Source organism: Tachypleus tridentatus, chromosome 13, assembly GCF_004210375.1.
Source record: "Tachypleus tridentatus isolate NWPU-2018 chromosome 13, ASM421037v1, whole genome shotgun sequence".
Taxonomy (NCBI): Eukaryota; Metazoa; Arthropoda; class Merostomata; order Xiphosura; family Limulidae; genus Tachypleus; species Tachypleus tridentatus.
This window is the reverse complement of record NC_134837.1, coordinates 260,479,092-260,496,138: the sequence shown is the minus strand read 5'-3', so window position 1 is coordinate 260,496,138 and position 17,047 is coordinate 260,479,092. Positions and strand designations below refer to the sequence as shown.

At 33.5% G+C, this 17,047-nt stretch overlaps 1 pseudogene; it reads right to left on the bottom strand.

Annotated features, from left to right (window-relative positions):
- The window catches only part of LOC143239646 (serine/threonine-protein kinase meng-po pseudogene), a 30,743-nt pseudogene extending 13,907 nt beyond the window's left edge, over positions 1-16,836 (bottom strand).
- Between the last annotated feature and the right edge of the window lie 211 nt (positions 16,837-17,047).

Genomic DNA, 17,047 nt, shown 5'->3' with positions numbered 1-17,047 from the left:
TGTATCTGAGAGACTGGATTTCACTTTCTGCGAGTCTCTTCTTGGTCACTAGGAAGGAATCTCAATATAGCGACATCCAGAGAAACTCTCCCCATAAGTATTCGATTTGGAATCAGAACCTCACTGAATAATCGCGACGACGCCTTATGGTACTATTTCTGTATCACTCGGCTTGGTTTCCATGACAACCTACTTTGACGTCACTGATTTCAAACGTTGGTGATCTTTGCTGCAGAGTGAAACGTGTATGAACGTTTCAACAAGCAGCCATGACTGATATTATATAAAAAAAAGAATAAATCGTTAATAATTAATTATTTTTAGTGGCACGAGACGTGATTAAGTACCAGTAAACAATGAATTAATTAAATGTTTCAATCAAACATACACTGTACATGATTGCTATCAGTATGTTTTTCTTTTTTAAGCATAAGTGAAAATATAACACCGATAATCTTAGAACGAAACGCTCGCTAGAGGAATATTTAGCTCTTACCCTCATAGGTTACTAGTTATACTTTTCATATCTGTTATTGTTGCTTTTAGATAATTACTAGTTATACCTTTCATAACTGTTATTGTTGCTTTTAGATAATTACTAATTATATCTTTCATATCTGTTATTGTTTCTTTTAGCTAATTACTGGCCCGGCATGGCCTAGCGCGTAAGGCGTGCGACTCGTAATCCGAGGGTCGCAGGTTCGCATCCCAGTCGCGCCAAACATGCTCGCTCTTTCAGCCGTGGGGGTGTTATAATGTGACGGTAAATCCCACTATTCGTTGGTGAAAGAGTAGCCCAAGAGTTGGCGGTGGGTGGTGATGACTAGCTGCCTTCCCTCTAGTCTTACACTGCTAAATTAGGGACGACTAGCGCAGATAGCCCTCGTGTAGCTTTGTGCGAAATTCCAAAAAACCAAACCAAACTTTCATATTTGTTATTGTTGTTTTTAAATAATTACTAGTTATACCTTTCATATCTGTTATTGTGGCTTTTAGATAATTACTAGTTATACCTTTCATATCTGTTATTGTTGCTTTTTAGATAATTACTAGTTATATCTTTCATATCTGTTATTGTTGCTTTTTAGATAATTACTAGTTATATCTTTCATATCTGTTATTGTTGCTTTTTAGATAATTACTAGTTATATCTTTCATATCTGTTATTGTTGCTTTTTAGATAATTACTAGTTATATCTTTCATATCTGTTATTGTTGCTTTTTAGATAATAAATAGTTATACCTTTTATATTTGTTATTGTTGCTTTTTAGATAACGCCCAGGAATTCGATAAGAGACCACAATCTAAAGCTGAGTACATCGGTTTGGATAGAAAGAACTACAACTAACCCATAGTGACAACAGATGGTAACAATGAGACACTATTATGAACTATCACCATTCGTGGAAATAAGAACATGTGACCTATCCTCACCTCCTTCACGTGACCATCAGAGATATAGAAGAAACGGAAGGACTAATCGTAGGTGACATTAATGTAAATAGTCTAAGATATGCAGACAATTCGGTTCTACTATTGGCTGAAAATTAGTGAAAAAATACCACAAATTTTGAATAATATTACACAAGAAAGTGGAGATGGATTGAATATTGAAGTTAAGAAACAGAGTTTATCAACAATAAAAAACAGAAGATGAAGCCGTAATAGTATAAGAAACAATAAAAAACAGAAAGTGTAATTGTAATAAGTAATAACTTTAAGTTTATTTTCCTTAGACATGCGCAGCAGAGGTAAGATTTTGTTTATTTAATGTTAAGCAAAACGTTTTGTAATAGGTTATCTGCTTTCTGCCCATCACGGGTTCTAAACATGACTTATGGACAAAATAAGCCTAAAAGGTTACTGCTGAGTCATTGAAGAGATAAGAATAAGTATAACAAAAACTACAAAATGTTAAACAAATTCTGACATCTCCAACTAAAAATGGACAATGAAATTCTGCACATGGTCAACACGGTGAAGTGACTTGGACAATTACTAAAAGTGTAAATAAGAATGTGGAATGTTTATATCGGAAGAATATTGTGAACAGACAAACAACTGAAAAGTTTCAATAAAACTAAATATAAAAAAGAGAATTCATGAACATCATAAAGAAATGAATGGAATATTAAAATGAAAACCTAAATAATAATGAACTTGTACTGTAGAGTGACATTATCCTATCATAACACAGTTGTGTTGTAGAGGGACATTATCCTATCATAACACAGTTGTACTGTACAGGGACATTATCCTATCATAACACAGTTGTACTGTACAGGGACATTATCTTATCATAACACAGTTGTACTGTAAGTGACATTATCTTATCATAACACAGTTATGTTATAGAGTGATATTATCTTATAACACAGTTGTGTTGTAGAGTGATATTATCTTATCATAACACAGTTGTGTTGTAGAGTGATATTATCTTATCATAACACAGTTGTGTTGTAGAGTGATATTATCTTATCATAACACAGTTGTAGTGCATGTCGACATTGTCTTATTACAACATAGTTGTACTGTAGAGGGACATTATCCTATCATAACATTGTTATACTGCATGCCGGTATTGTCTTATCATGACATATTGGTATTGTAGACCAGCGTTCATCTCTATTCTACTTATAGTGAATTTCGTAAAGTTATTCAGAATCCGCACAAGCACAGGAAATAATTAAGGATAATTTGTAGATACAAACTTATAGAAAAGCCTTAAATATTTAATACACAGAATGATAAATATAGAAGTTATACTGTTAAATTATGCGAAATGGTGATATGGTTATTTATTTCGCTCAAAGTTACTAGAAATGCTGTGTGAGCTCAGCTGTTTCTCGTTTTGAACTGGTAGCCTAGATGGAAGGCAGCCATGCAGCAGTAATCTTGGCCACTGTTATTCAAGTTCAATAATATACATTACTGTGGATCTTACATCCTTCGAGTGTGCGGGCGTGTTTTTATGCAAAGGGGAGGTAAATAATAAATTCTCTGAATCACCGTCCCGGTAAGCTAATCACTAGGCCACGTGTGGCTTCTAGACAGTTGTAATTTTAATGAACTCTGATAATATGACCGAGTAAGTTCTATAACATGAGATCTTCTGAGCATGTTTCTGTACACGTGCTCCTATACCGTATATCATTTATAAAAAAATTATAACTTGCTCTGCCTATGGCTGGTATCGAAACCCCATTTTAGCACTATAAACCATCGATCCTCTGGTGGACAAGCAGCAAGTCTGTAAGCTTACAGTGTTTAAAAATTCGATTTCGGTTTCCGTGGTTGTCAGTTCAGACCGTCAATTTTCTTTCTTTACGTTTAGTTACAAAGAAGAAAACAAATAAACCCTTAAACTTGCCTCTGAGCCAACGAGGAAGGGGGGAGGTATATATTTAGAGAAATAGCACACCAAACTAGAAAATACAAGGATCACCGCCCTGAAATTATAAGAGTTTAACTACCTCCATTAGATATATTTTTCTATGATATATTTCATTTTATGATGCAGTGGCAAAATGGCAGAAAAAAAACGATCTGCAGAGTCTTCGTTTTCTGGGAGTAATAATACATCATAAAGTTTATTCTTTTATGTGAAAAGGCCTGCGCTATAACATACTGTTAATTATTATTTTATAACATTATAAATCAATACCTCCCCACATTTCTTGGGGGCAAACTACCAAATAATGACAGTGGGAAAAATGTCAGTTTCATATTTGAAGAATTAGCCACAAAAGACATTAACCGAGGTAGAGAAACATTCGTACAATAAATTAAAGACAAAATAAACTAATTCTTTATTGTTACGTAGACTGGATTTGACATTACTTTTACCAACTAAAAAAACGCCTAACAATTAAACACCTTACAACATTATTATCATTTGAAACTGCTTTCGTCTACAAAACCGAAACTTTAATCATTCTAGCCACTTGGTTTCACATATGCTTTCTCTTGTATCTTTATCATTTGCTACATGTTATATTTACTTGTAGGTCTAACTTCACGTATAACTTTTTCAACATAAACTTCTAAATCGCAAATAAACGTACTTGTTGAATTTTACAACTTATAGTAACTGTTACAAGTATAACAAATACAACCTATCACTAGCATTTTAAATTTTTACAGTTATTAAATCGTAGTAAGCAGAGCAAACAAATGAGAATTTAACAAAATCAGTAACTGAACGAGTTTAACAATGATCTGTTAAAATGTTTTTTCCCGCTTGCTTTTGAGATTCTATGATCACTTTCCCGTACAATTAATCCTAGATCCTAAGGAAGGATCTCTCAGGTACGAATTACATTTTTGGGTCGGTTGTGTATGAGCATTGTGAATTAGGATGCTCGAGGATTCTCAGTTGTAGGTACAATATGAAAGTGGCAGTCATCCCGCTATTTGGATGGCAGTGGTCGCGTAAGGAACAGGCTGTTCTGAGTGAGAAGTCTCTGACTTGGCTGTTTGTCGATGTGTTGTATAAGGTATTATTTAAGTTCCAAATGCCATAAACCGTAATAACTTCAATATCATCTTGTTTGTTACACTCCTATACTGTTTGTTCAGTTTTAAGACTAATTAAATATTTCTCACACTTAATTAGCAGGTAAGTTTTCAAATTTATTTCTATCAAGAAGGGATCTGTAGAAACAGGGAGAGACAAATACAAAAATAATAAACTGTACCCTGTTCGTCAAGATGACAGCAGAAGTAAATGTGTTTTAACATGTTCATGAAGATGACGAAAAGAGTAAGTGTGTTTTAACATGTTCGTGAAGATGACGAAAAGAGTAAGTGTGTTTGAACATGTTCATGAAGATTACAAGAAAAGTGTGTCTGAACATGTTCATGAAGATGACAAGAAAGTTAAATGTGTCTAAACATGTTCATGAAGATGACAAGAAAAGTAACTGTATTTCAACAAGTTGATGAAGATGACAAGAAAAGTGTGTTTTAACATGTTTATAGTGATGATAGTAGAAATAAGTATGTTTTAATATGTTCATGAAGATGACAAGAAAGGTAAGTATGTTTTGACATGTTCATGAAGATGACAAGAAAAGTAACTGTATTTCAACAAGTTCATGATGACGAAAACAAAGGTGTGTTTTAACATGGTTATGGGGGTAATAGTAGAAGTATGTATGTTTTAACATGTTCATTAGCATGGCAAGAAAAGTGTGTTTTAACATGATCATGAGGGTGATAGTAGAGATAAGTATGTTTTAACCTGTTCATGAAGATGACAAGAAAGGTGTGTTTTAACATGCTCATGAGGATGACAGTAGAGATAAGTATGTTTTAACTGTTTACGAAGAGTTCATTAAAAATAAATGTGTTTTAACAATACAGTTAACTTGCATATGGTACTCGTGAGTACCTAAAGAAAAAAGTATTTGGGGTGTTTGTATATACAGTTCTCTGTCTTCATACCCAGTGTAGAACAACTGACCAGAGGGAAAGCAAACAACCAGCATCTCTCTACACCCACCGTTTACGATGGAATTGAGTATAATGATATCTATTTTAAAGGGGAGTAATATTTTATAATGCTACAGGGGTTCGAACTCGGCTCGCCAACTCTAAAATCCAGGAGCTCCAACACGCGCGCAATGTCCGTTCTTAATCTGTGACGGACACAACATGATTCTTTACAGCAATTCCCCAGAGTGTTTACGGGCTTACGACGCTATAATCTGAGGTTCGACTCTCGACCCTGTACAGAGAGTATATCGTCCACTGTTTAGCTTTGTGATAAAACAATGGCAAATTCTTCAGGGCAGAAAGAACAAGTAACAAAAAGCCTGTACCGAGAGTAAATTTATCAGAAAAGAAAACCTGGTTTTCAGTGATATGAAAATACTTTTTAACGTCGTGCATGAATGAATTATCTTATTTTTTATGAATATTTGATAACTACGTTTAATAGTAGACTGAAAATGTGGCATCATGTCACGGAAGAACGGATTAAATTAATTAAACAAAATAATTTGTTTATTTTTAATTAAAAACTTTACTTGCGTTAACTAGGGTAGGAATTAATGTATTTTTAAACTGACTTAGCAAAGTAGTCACGAAATTATTTCGAAATAAATTAAAAGTCAAAAGTATTTTTTAAAATTACACTAACAACAGTTCACAAAGCTTGCTTCCATCTTGAATTTTTTTATGTGTGTGCAAAATACTTCGATTTCACATGGGAAAAGGAAACACTGGATATAATAATTAAACGTATATCCTTAATTGGGACGCTGATTAAGTTTCTTATAATCGAAAGGTTAAGACAAAAGTGAGAACGAAATTAGCTTTTCAAGGCCTGGAGTTTACATTATGTTAACCTGGAACTCGCCAAATACGAGACGCCTGCCTTCAATATCTCTATATGGTTCATAGTTTTCATACGTTATGGGGAGTTTTATGACATATTTATTACTTTTTTTTCCAGACTGTATAGAGTTACGGTTTTCTCTCTCTTTCTTTCTGTCTAAGTCAAAGTTATAAGCTTTTAGCTTGTTAAAGTTTTATAGTCTTAAAACGAATCAGTTCGAATAAGAAAAATGTCTTCATATGGTTGAAATTCTGTCAACCGAAACTTATTTAAGTTTCATGTCATTGCTCAAATAAAGTAAAATAAAATATTTGTTTTTTTTAGTTTTTTGAGCAAAGCCGAATTAGGCTATCTGGTACTGAGCACCGGATTTTATCATCGTAAGTCCATAAACTAGCTGCTGTCCCATTGAAGGGCTAAAAGTAAAGTATTGCACTCGAAAGACCCTTCGCTCCAAGAAAATATCCATCTTCGCTGGGACAGCGGAAAATATTCGGATTTACTGCACCACAATTAACGGTTCGATTCCCGTCGGTGGACACAGCAGATAACTCAGTGTGACATTACTATAAGGAAAACACACAATGAGATTAATAATATATATATCTATATTGTACTCAAAGATTATGGAATCACTTCGGTTTCTTATTTAATATAATTTCTGTAAAAGATATTCGTTGTTGTTAAGCCACGAACGTTCTTTTTTAAAAAGAACAACAAACGAAACAAGTAAACAAAACAGTATGAACAGAAACCTTAATAACCAACACTGATAGTAATATTATTGAAAATATATTTAAGGATTATGGCCATATTTATGAGCCATTTTCCCTGAGAGTTTTAATTTAAAGTGAATGAAGAATAACTTAACATCAAACCAAACGTCTTCTCTCTTCTACTGTCTTTATTTAAAGGCCTTTTCAAAACGCAGACCGTTGTATTGCTGATAATGCATTTAAGGGCGTAGGAACTAAGGGTGCATAGAACACGCCTCTCCAAATAACATATAAACAACAGACTATGAAAAAATTAAGTTAAACAATACTATTATATTGTCGTATTTGAAAGTCAAATAAATATTACATGTGACAGCATTACATTTGTCTGGTCCAAACACTTATAATAATGTACATTAAACTTTATCCTACTAAAACAACACATTAGTAAATTATATGCATTGATAAAACTAAGTTACTGTTAACTGTATTATGGGCAATGAATAATGTATGTTTTTACAAGAACTGTCTTTTGATAAATAGAAAAAAATATAATGCTCAGAGGTTGTATGTTAAATGTATTCTAATATTATTTGTCTTTTTAACAAATCCTGAAAGTGGTATCATTTAAAAACAATCACACGTGAGTATGTATTCTATTACTTAATATTATTTATCTTATTATAATAACCAATTAAATGTATTATTTTTACCAATAGATGAAATACGATCTGAGTGTGCTATCTTCTTAGTTGTTTTTGAATATCTCATTCCAGCTATAATCAGTAGTGCTTTGACAACATAACTCAAAAATGTGCCTCTCAATGGCACAGCGGTATGTCTGCGGACTTAAAACGCAAGAAAACTGGTTTCGATAACCCTTGGAGGTAGAGCACAGATAGCTCATTATGAAGCTTTGTGATGAACTTTAAACAATCAAACTGCAAAATGTTATATTTTTATGAACTGTAAATTTCTTGATGACCCCTCCCAATAATTCACAGTTTAATTCGGTTATTTTTTTTACTTCTTTGTTGAAAGGAGTGAGCAGGGGCGTGTCATCAGGAGAGTGTGCTCATATGCTCAGTATCCTCTTAGTCGGAGTTTGACAAACTACACAACTAGGAGTTCGTCAATTGTGTTTTGCAGTACTTTGCACACGAGTAGAACGTTTCGGGAAAATTACTATTTGGTTTATTGAGAACGAATCTAAAAAAAACTCAGAATACGCTTTAAATAGTTTAAAGCACTCTCCCAGTGCTACTGATTTACAACGCTAAAATCAGAGGCTCGATTCCCCTCGGTGGACATAGCAGATAGCCTGATGTGACTTTGCTATAAGAAAAAACACACACACAGTTCTCACTTAAGGAAATGCTGTCGAAATATGAGAGGCTTTTAAATAAGTAGATTATGCGGAAATATTACATTAAACTTTGTTAGCATTTTTGCAGGCGAAAACTGTGTTACTTAACTCTCTTACGTTAGACTGTTATCTTAATAGTTTTGCCATTTTATAATTCGTTCAAATATATATTCAGTTATTTGCCAAACGTTTCCAGCCGTTGTAAAAAACGTTTCTTATGGATGTTGTTTTTATAGTAGTTTCTGTTGAGCACTGTGTAGACCACACGTGTAAGACATTGTCATTTGCTAATACCTTCATCTTGTACGGTTACCACACAGGACCGTACCAATAGTTTATGGCGCCCTGTGCGGGATATAAATTCTGCACCTCTCCTAAACAAAATCTACTATATCTGATCTTTTATAACATAACATGATGTTATATTATAAATTTGTTATTAATAACACATTTTACATTGAGACATACACATATCGTTGCATATTAGTTAGTTGGCTTTAGCCTGTCGTCACCCCTACAGTTCGGAGATCTTTACAGGTACACTGTTCGCATTGCCACAGGCATGTGGATAAATAGAGTATTGAAAGTCGATGAAGCAGTATTAAATGTCAATTATTTTCAATAAACTGTATCTTGAATTTCAATCACCAAAGTCGTAGTGTGAATTTTATTCAGCTGAACTAGCAGAACAGCATTAATTTTCCAATTTATTGCTATTTCGATGCAGTTTAAGCCTAACTTCAGAACACTGTTTTGTTACAGCTTAAGCCTAACTTCAGACAGCTATTTTATTACAATATAAGCCTAACATATATGTAAAAACGGCTGATATGGATAGAAAAAACTCTATGTAGAGGAGCGAACAACGTTTCGACTTTCTTCGGTCATCGTCAGGTTCACTCTATTATCACACGTACAAGTAGATATAATGTATATCACTATTTTTAGGGTTAGGCGTATTATCAAACATAGAAGTAGGTATAACTTAACAATGTTTAGTGACAACAAGGAACTTGTTGTTTCATTTCGGCTGTCCTATTCTCTCAGACAAACTGAAACTATTTTAAACATTTAAAGCCAACATTAATATATTTATCAAGCTTTATTTTAAACTTACTCGAATTGACTGTCTCCACAACACAGCAATCCATTTAATAGACCAATCACACTATTTGAAAAATATAATTGTCTTAGGTGAAGACAACTTCTACCTTATGTAAATCTATATTTCTGTCTTGTAGTTCTATAATTCTCACTGTTAACTATGAAAAATGTTGATACATCAACATTATCAGTTCACTTTACAATCTTAATCATTTCAATCAGACCTACTCTGACTTTTGTTTACAAACTTAAACATTTCAATCAGACCTACTCTGACTTTTGTGTACAAACTTAATCATTTCAATCAGATCTACTCTGACTTTTGTTTACAAACTTAATCATTTTAATCAGACCTACTCTGACTTTTGTGTACAAACTTAATCATTTCAATCAGATCTACTCTGACTTTTGTTTACAAACTTAATCATTTCAATCAAACCTACTCTGACTTTTGTGTACAAACTTAATCATTTCAATCAGATCTACTCTGACTTTTGTTTACAAACTTAATCATTTCAATCAGACCTACTCTGACTTTTGTGTACAAACTTAATCATTTCAATCAGATCTACTCTGACTTTTGTTTACAAACTTAATCATTTCAATCAGACCTACTCTGACTTTTGTGTACAAACTTAATCATTTCAATCAGATCTACTCTGACTTTTGTTTACAAACTTAATCATTTCAATCAGACCTACTCTGACTTTTGTGTACAAACTTAATCATTTCAATCAGATCTACTCTGACTTTTGTTTACAAACTTAAACATTTCAGTCAGACCTACCCTGACTTTTGTTTACAAACTTAAACATTTCAATCAGACCTACCCTGACTTTTGTTTACAAACTTAAACATTTCAATCAGACCTACCCTGACTTTTGTTTACAAACTTAAACATTTCAATCAGACCTACTCTGACTTTTGTGTACAAACTTAATCATTTCAATCAGATCTACTCTGACTTTTGTTTACAAACTTAATCATTTCAATCAGACCTACTCTGACTTTTGTGTACAAACTTAATCATTTCAATCAGATCTACTCTGACTTTTGTTTACAAACTTAAACATTTCAGTCAGACCTACCCTGACTTTTGTTTACAAACTTAAACATTTCAATCAGACCTACTCCTGACTTTTGTTTACAAACTTAAACATTTCAATCAGACCTACCCTGACTTTTGTTTACAAACTTAAACATTTCAATCAGATCTACTCTGACTTTAGTTTACAAACTTAAACATTTCAATCAGACCTACTCTGACTTTTGTTTACAAACTTAAACATTTCAATCAGACCTACTCTGACTTTTGTTTACAAACTTAATCATTTCAATCAGACCTACTCTGACTTTTGTTTACAAACTTAAACATTTCAATCAGACCTACTCTGACTTTTGTTTACAATCTTAATCATTTCAATCAGACCTACTCTGACTTTTGTTTACAAACTTAAACATTTCAATCAGACCTACTCTGACTTTTGTTTACAATCTTAAACATTTCAATCAGACCTACTCTGACTTTTGTTTACAATCTTAAACATTTCAATCAGACCTACTCTGACTTTTGTTTACAAACTTAAACATTTCAATCAGACCTACTCTGACTTTTGTTTACAATCTTAAACATTTCAATCAGACCTACTCTGACTTTTGTTTACAAACTTAATCATTTTAATCAGGTCCATTCTAACTCTGCTTATTTTTCAAGGGAAAACAGTTATAAGAACCTTAATCTCTCCTCATATGACAATCCATTCATCACAGGTACCATTCTAATAACCCTTCTCTGAACCTTTCCAACAATTTAATGTCTTTCCTAAGGTAAGGAGTCCTAGACTGAACATAATACTCTAAATGTGACCCAACCAGTGACTTATACAATGAAATAATAACCACTTTAAACTTGTGGTCAATATTTCTGTACATACAACCTAAAGTCCTATTTACCCTACCACAAGCAATAACACACTGCTTGGATGACTTAAAAGACTGATCAACCGTTACAATCCTTTTATTTCCTGACTCTGTTGAGGTTATTACGATCCAAATTATACTTATAATACAAATTATGATAACTCACATACATTGTCTTGCATTTGTTATAATTAAAACCTATCTAACATTTATTTTTACAACTCACTAAATGATCTAAATCATTTTGTAAAGCAGCAGCATCCGCTTCACAACTAACACTCAAGACCTTAATATTATCAGAAAATGTAAGTACTTTGTTGACCATTCCTTCATCTGTGTTATTAATATCAATAAAAAAGAACAACTGTCCTATAGACTGAGCCCTGAGGTATTTCACTAGTGATATTAATCCAATTATGACTGAACTCCATGTATAACAACCCCCTGCTTTCTTACATCAAGAGGCCCGACATGGCCAAGCCTGTTAAGGCATGCGACTCGTAATCTGAGGGTCGCGGGTTCGCATCCCCGTCACGCCAAACATGCTCGCCCTTTCAGCCGTGGGGGCGTTATAATGTGAGGTCAATCCCACTGTTCGTTGGTAAAAGAGTAGCCCAAGAGTTGGCGATGGGTGGTGATGACTAGCTGCCTTCCCTCTAGTCTTACACTGCTAAATTAGGGACGGCTAGCCCTTGAGTAGCTTTGTGCGAAATTCAAAAACAAACCAAAGGAGTTTAGATCCGATCATGGCCTCATGATAATAACGTATCGGATTAAGGATCTGAGCGTGGCACAAAACAACCTTTGCACTTTAAGTTGTGGATATGTTACAAGAGTGACAGTCAATTTCACTATTCGGTTAAAAGTATCGTTTGAAGCGGTAGGTATTGCAGACTCGTTGCCATTTCTCTTGGTCAGAATTAAAAATTAAGGTCAGGTATTTTTAATAATTGGAGCCTCTGACCTTTACCCACTTTCTTTATAAGATGTCATCCAGGTGAACAAATTAACCACTTTATAAATTATGTAAGGTAAATTGAAACATTAAACTGACTTTAACTCAGTGATTAATCAACTATTGGTCAGGACTATTTTATCAGCATATCACGCCTCGAATCTTGGATGTTTTGATACGCAGTCCGGCACCTATAGCTCACGCCCGATTAATGTATGAGCTACAACAGCACTTTTAACAATCACGGATTTATCAGTATTAATATATTATTTCATGTGTTTCTTCTCCAGTCATATGTGCTGGATTCCTTTTATTCATGGAAAACAAGTTTTTGTAAGTAAGAATTAATGTCCCGATGAAGAATATATTTCACATGGAGTGTCCAGAGAAACTCTGAATATCAGTTAAAGGTCAAGGTTAGGTTTAAAAAAAGAGAGTAGAATTCAGTAACTATTGTACCAATAAGCAAAGTGTTCTTATATCTTAACGATTATTGGCGTTGATAGCCTATTTCAACGAAAGTGGCTACGTTAAATGATTCCTCCATGGTGGTTTTCAATTAATAATAAAACCTATATATATGCAAAAACGGCTCGTTTGGCTTGAGAAAATATTTTACGTTTCGACCTTCTTCGGTCATCGTCAGGTTCACAAAGAAAGAAAGAGGTAACTGACTGGAAGCTGACCACATGTTTGGAAGGGGTTGTGTAACTGAGTGTCGGAATGTAGAGGGCGGTGTTAGATGTTTGAATATATAATTTTATTTTATTATTTTTAATATAGGTATAAAGGTGTTTCTTTATATTGGTTTATTTTGGGCTTACGTTGTTGTATAAGTAAGGTTTCTTTAATTTTGCGTTTGTTTATGTTTGTTTCTTTATTTAGTATTTGAGTGTTTTCTATGGTTATGCTGTGTTTATTTGACTTGCAGTGTTCGAAAACGTGTGAAGGTGACTTTTTATGTTCTTTGAATCTGGTTTCCATTTTTCTACTTGTTTCTCCAATATAGAAGTCGTGGCAGTTAGTAATTGTTTAATTAAACAGCACAGCGCTTTTCTGACTGTACTTAAACACTCTTAAAAACGTTTTAAAATTAATAAACTTTATCACGCCATAAAAACAAAACAGATTTTCAGTCACGATTATTTTTGGCAACAGATGTACATCAAGTTACTTCTTTCATTGTTAGAAACAGAATTTTTGTGTCAATACTTAACCTACAATTTGAGAAGGCATTTCAAGGCTCGCTAAATGGAGCATGTGTTTCTTTTGAACCTATTACTCCCCAGTAGGTCAGCGATATGTCAGTAGTCTTATAACGCTAAAATTAATGTTTCGACACCCGTGGTGGGCACACCATAGATAGCCCATTGTGTAGCTCTGTATGTTACTACAAACGCACGTGACAGTAATCTTCATTTATATGTACTAGCATTTATATGTAATAGAAGAGTAGGACAAAACAACCATGTGGCTTTTAACCAGTTAATTATATTAAGAAAGGGATGGTGATCAGTATAATCCCAATGTTCAATATATTCTACTGCTGTTGAGAGATATAAAAGCAGAATAGAAGCCAAAGATGGTATTAAGAACAGTAGGTCCAATGATACCTGGTTAAAAGCCACATGTTTGTTTCGTCTAACTCTTCCCATTATTTCACTCAACCTGACAAACGATGTTGCCTTAAAATTCCTTACAATAGCTACTCCGTATCTTCAGATGAGCCCACAGACATTTTTATAACATTTCAGAATCTGTGTTGAAAATTTTGCGTTAGGTACTCCAGACTAAATCTATAATAGTGCTTTTATTAGTCTCTGGATTACGTTCGTTGTCAAAGGCTATTCTTCCCTTTAAAGTACTTACGGTATTGGATATCAGTTGCTGACGTGGCTAGTAGCTTATATGATCACTTAAGCCTAATTATTGGCTAGTATCGTATTCTGGAACACTTTTACATTCACAAGTTTAATAAAAGAAAAAAAAAAACTTCACTGAAACCTTTTTCAAACTCTCTCTAAATACAACATAATAACAAGGATTGAGGGCAATTGAAGAGTCCACAAATTTGTTTATGATTCTATGTTGTCCTTGTAAGATCATATGTTGCTCTTTATTTGTCGGCTCTTGTAAAATGTTTACTCGGCGCATGCTCTTCCAAGACACAAATTGTGGTTTCTCTCTTTATTACAATGGGTATCGAAGTTGCTGTTAACAGTTAGCCAACCAAAACTTATAAACACTCCAAGCTACCAAATTGTATTTGAAAAGAAAATTACGTTTTCACGGAAATTTCTCCTAAACTTTCACCTTCAACGTTTACAAACTCACTTTTAGAGACTAAATTGTTTTTGAATAATTTATTTACGTTGTTGTTATTTTGAATTAAGCACAAAACTACACAGTGGGCTATCTATGCTCTGCCCACCAAATTTGTTTACGAGATATACATCCGACAACTGAAAAAAAATTCACGAAGGTTAATTGTTTACATAACGATACGTATCAACCGAAAAAATAATCATATAAATATTATATGAATGTTGTCTTGCTTTTTTCTCAATTTAGTTGTTTGTATTTTCATTTGGACTAATGTGGTTTGACATTCTGCAATAAGCTTAACTTTTGAACTTTTCTCCAAAAGATTAAAAGAGTTTGATTCAAATTAAAAAAAAAAAGACTTAGATTAGGGTTAGCGAATGATTTATGTTAGTTAGTCAACGAATAATTACTATAAGGTTAATTACCAAATACAATCTTGTTAATCAATTTATCTCTTACTATCAGCAATTATTAGCCAATTAGTTCCTTTTCTGAATGTCGATTTTTTGTTTCCAAGAATGAATAAGAGGTAAACTGTATGGTTTGTTGGGGCAGATGAAAACCAAGTGAACATTTTGTACTAACGTTTATTGTGCAGTTAGGCCTATCATAGTGTTAGTTAAGCTCAAGAAGACATAGCAGAAGAAATAAAACGTTTTTACTATGCCTAACCGAACAAAACATTGCATTATTTTTATTAAATAATCCAAAAGTATCCTCTCAACAATACAAACTGATTTTGTTTATAACAATATCCAAACGTTACGTAGTTATAAATTTCACGTGTTATTGGACACAAATATTTTATAAAGAGGACCAAAACTTTATAATTATTACAAAGTACGAATTTATGTTTCACGCATATAACCGACCATTGTATACACTGGCAGTGTCATACAACTGAGTGAAATGTCAGAAACTTCACAGAGACAAACAAAATGTGAGGAAGACATAATGTACATTCAACAAATGGAAGTTAAATTTGAACCAAAATATGTGTTTTTTATTTTTAAAAGCACTCAATATTTAAGTATTATAAGTGATTTATCTTTTTGTGTTATAATGTCTTACAACAATGTGATAACGGTGGCTCTGTATGTGTATGTTTATACCTATTTCATATAATACATTAATTATTTAATCTATGAACAGTATGACGCTTAAGTCACGAGGTGTCTGAAAAATCTGGAATCATTGGTTATTTGCAGGTTTCCTCAATTCCAGATAAGGCGTCATCAAAACGTGAGAAGGTCGAGTTAATCCAGTTAATTACAAGTACAAGAGACACATTCTGTGAAAGTGTCTAATGTTCCAGACTCTTCGAATACCCTGTATATATGATATTTTATTAAACAGTGCTCAAAGTAGAAGTTTTAATATCACATACAAATTTGAGCATGTTTGAGTTGTACTTTATTTGAACATAGAGCTCAAAGCGTGTGTTTTGAACTTGGAATTACTCAAAAACAACAAGGAGCTAAAACAGTTCAAAACACTCCAGAAGATATCAAAACAATGGCTAAATATATATGTTTTATTTTAGTTCTTCACTGAAGGAAATTTTGTCTGAATTTTTTACAAACATTTTGTCCTCTCTCCAGTGGTTTAGCGATATGTCAGAAGGTTTATAACGCTAAAAACCGGGTTTCGAAATCGATGGTGGGCAAAATAATAACAGTCCATTGTATAGCTTTACGTTTAACAACAACAACAAATGTTTCACTGAATGCATCTACATCATTGTCGTGATGAGCAATGTACAGGGGTATCAGTAAAATTGAAGTGTAAAATGAGTGTACTTAATGTCACATGTGATAATGTAAAATCATGTTACTCACCATTAACAAGCTGATGAACCTGAAGGTGTAATACACGATCAGCGGGTTTATAATAAAACGAACTACATGTATTTCAGGTCCGAAATTTGGCACAATCAGACGTCAGCAAATTTTGGATACACACGAAAACGAATTGTGTCTCAGGACATCAGGAAGAAAGAAGGAGTAGACAGACAACGTGAAAACTCTAAAGTAGAGGTCCGCATCCCGCACGTAAAAGTAATGAAGTGATGGCGGCAACTAGTGCAGTTGATACACGCGCTCCTATCACGCACATGACGTCAGAACGCACGCGAATGGATCTTTGGGATCATCGGCTTACGTTGAAGAAAAAGGAAGTCCAATAAGACGCGTTTCTTCTCAAAATCGATCTTATCCAATATGTGAATTCCACAGCGTTTTTATTGATGAAGAGGCATTTATTCTGTTACGAAGTAGAGTTTGTGACTATACCAGTTGTCAAAAATTATCCATGTATCAAT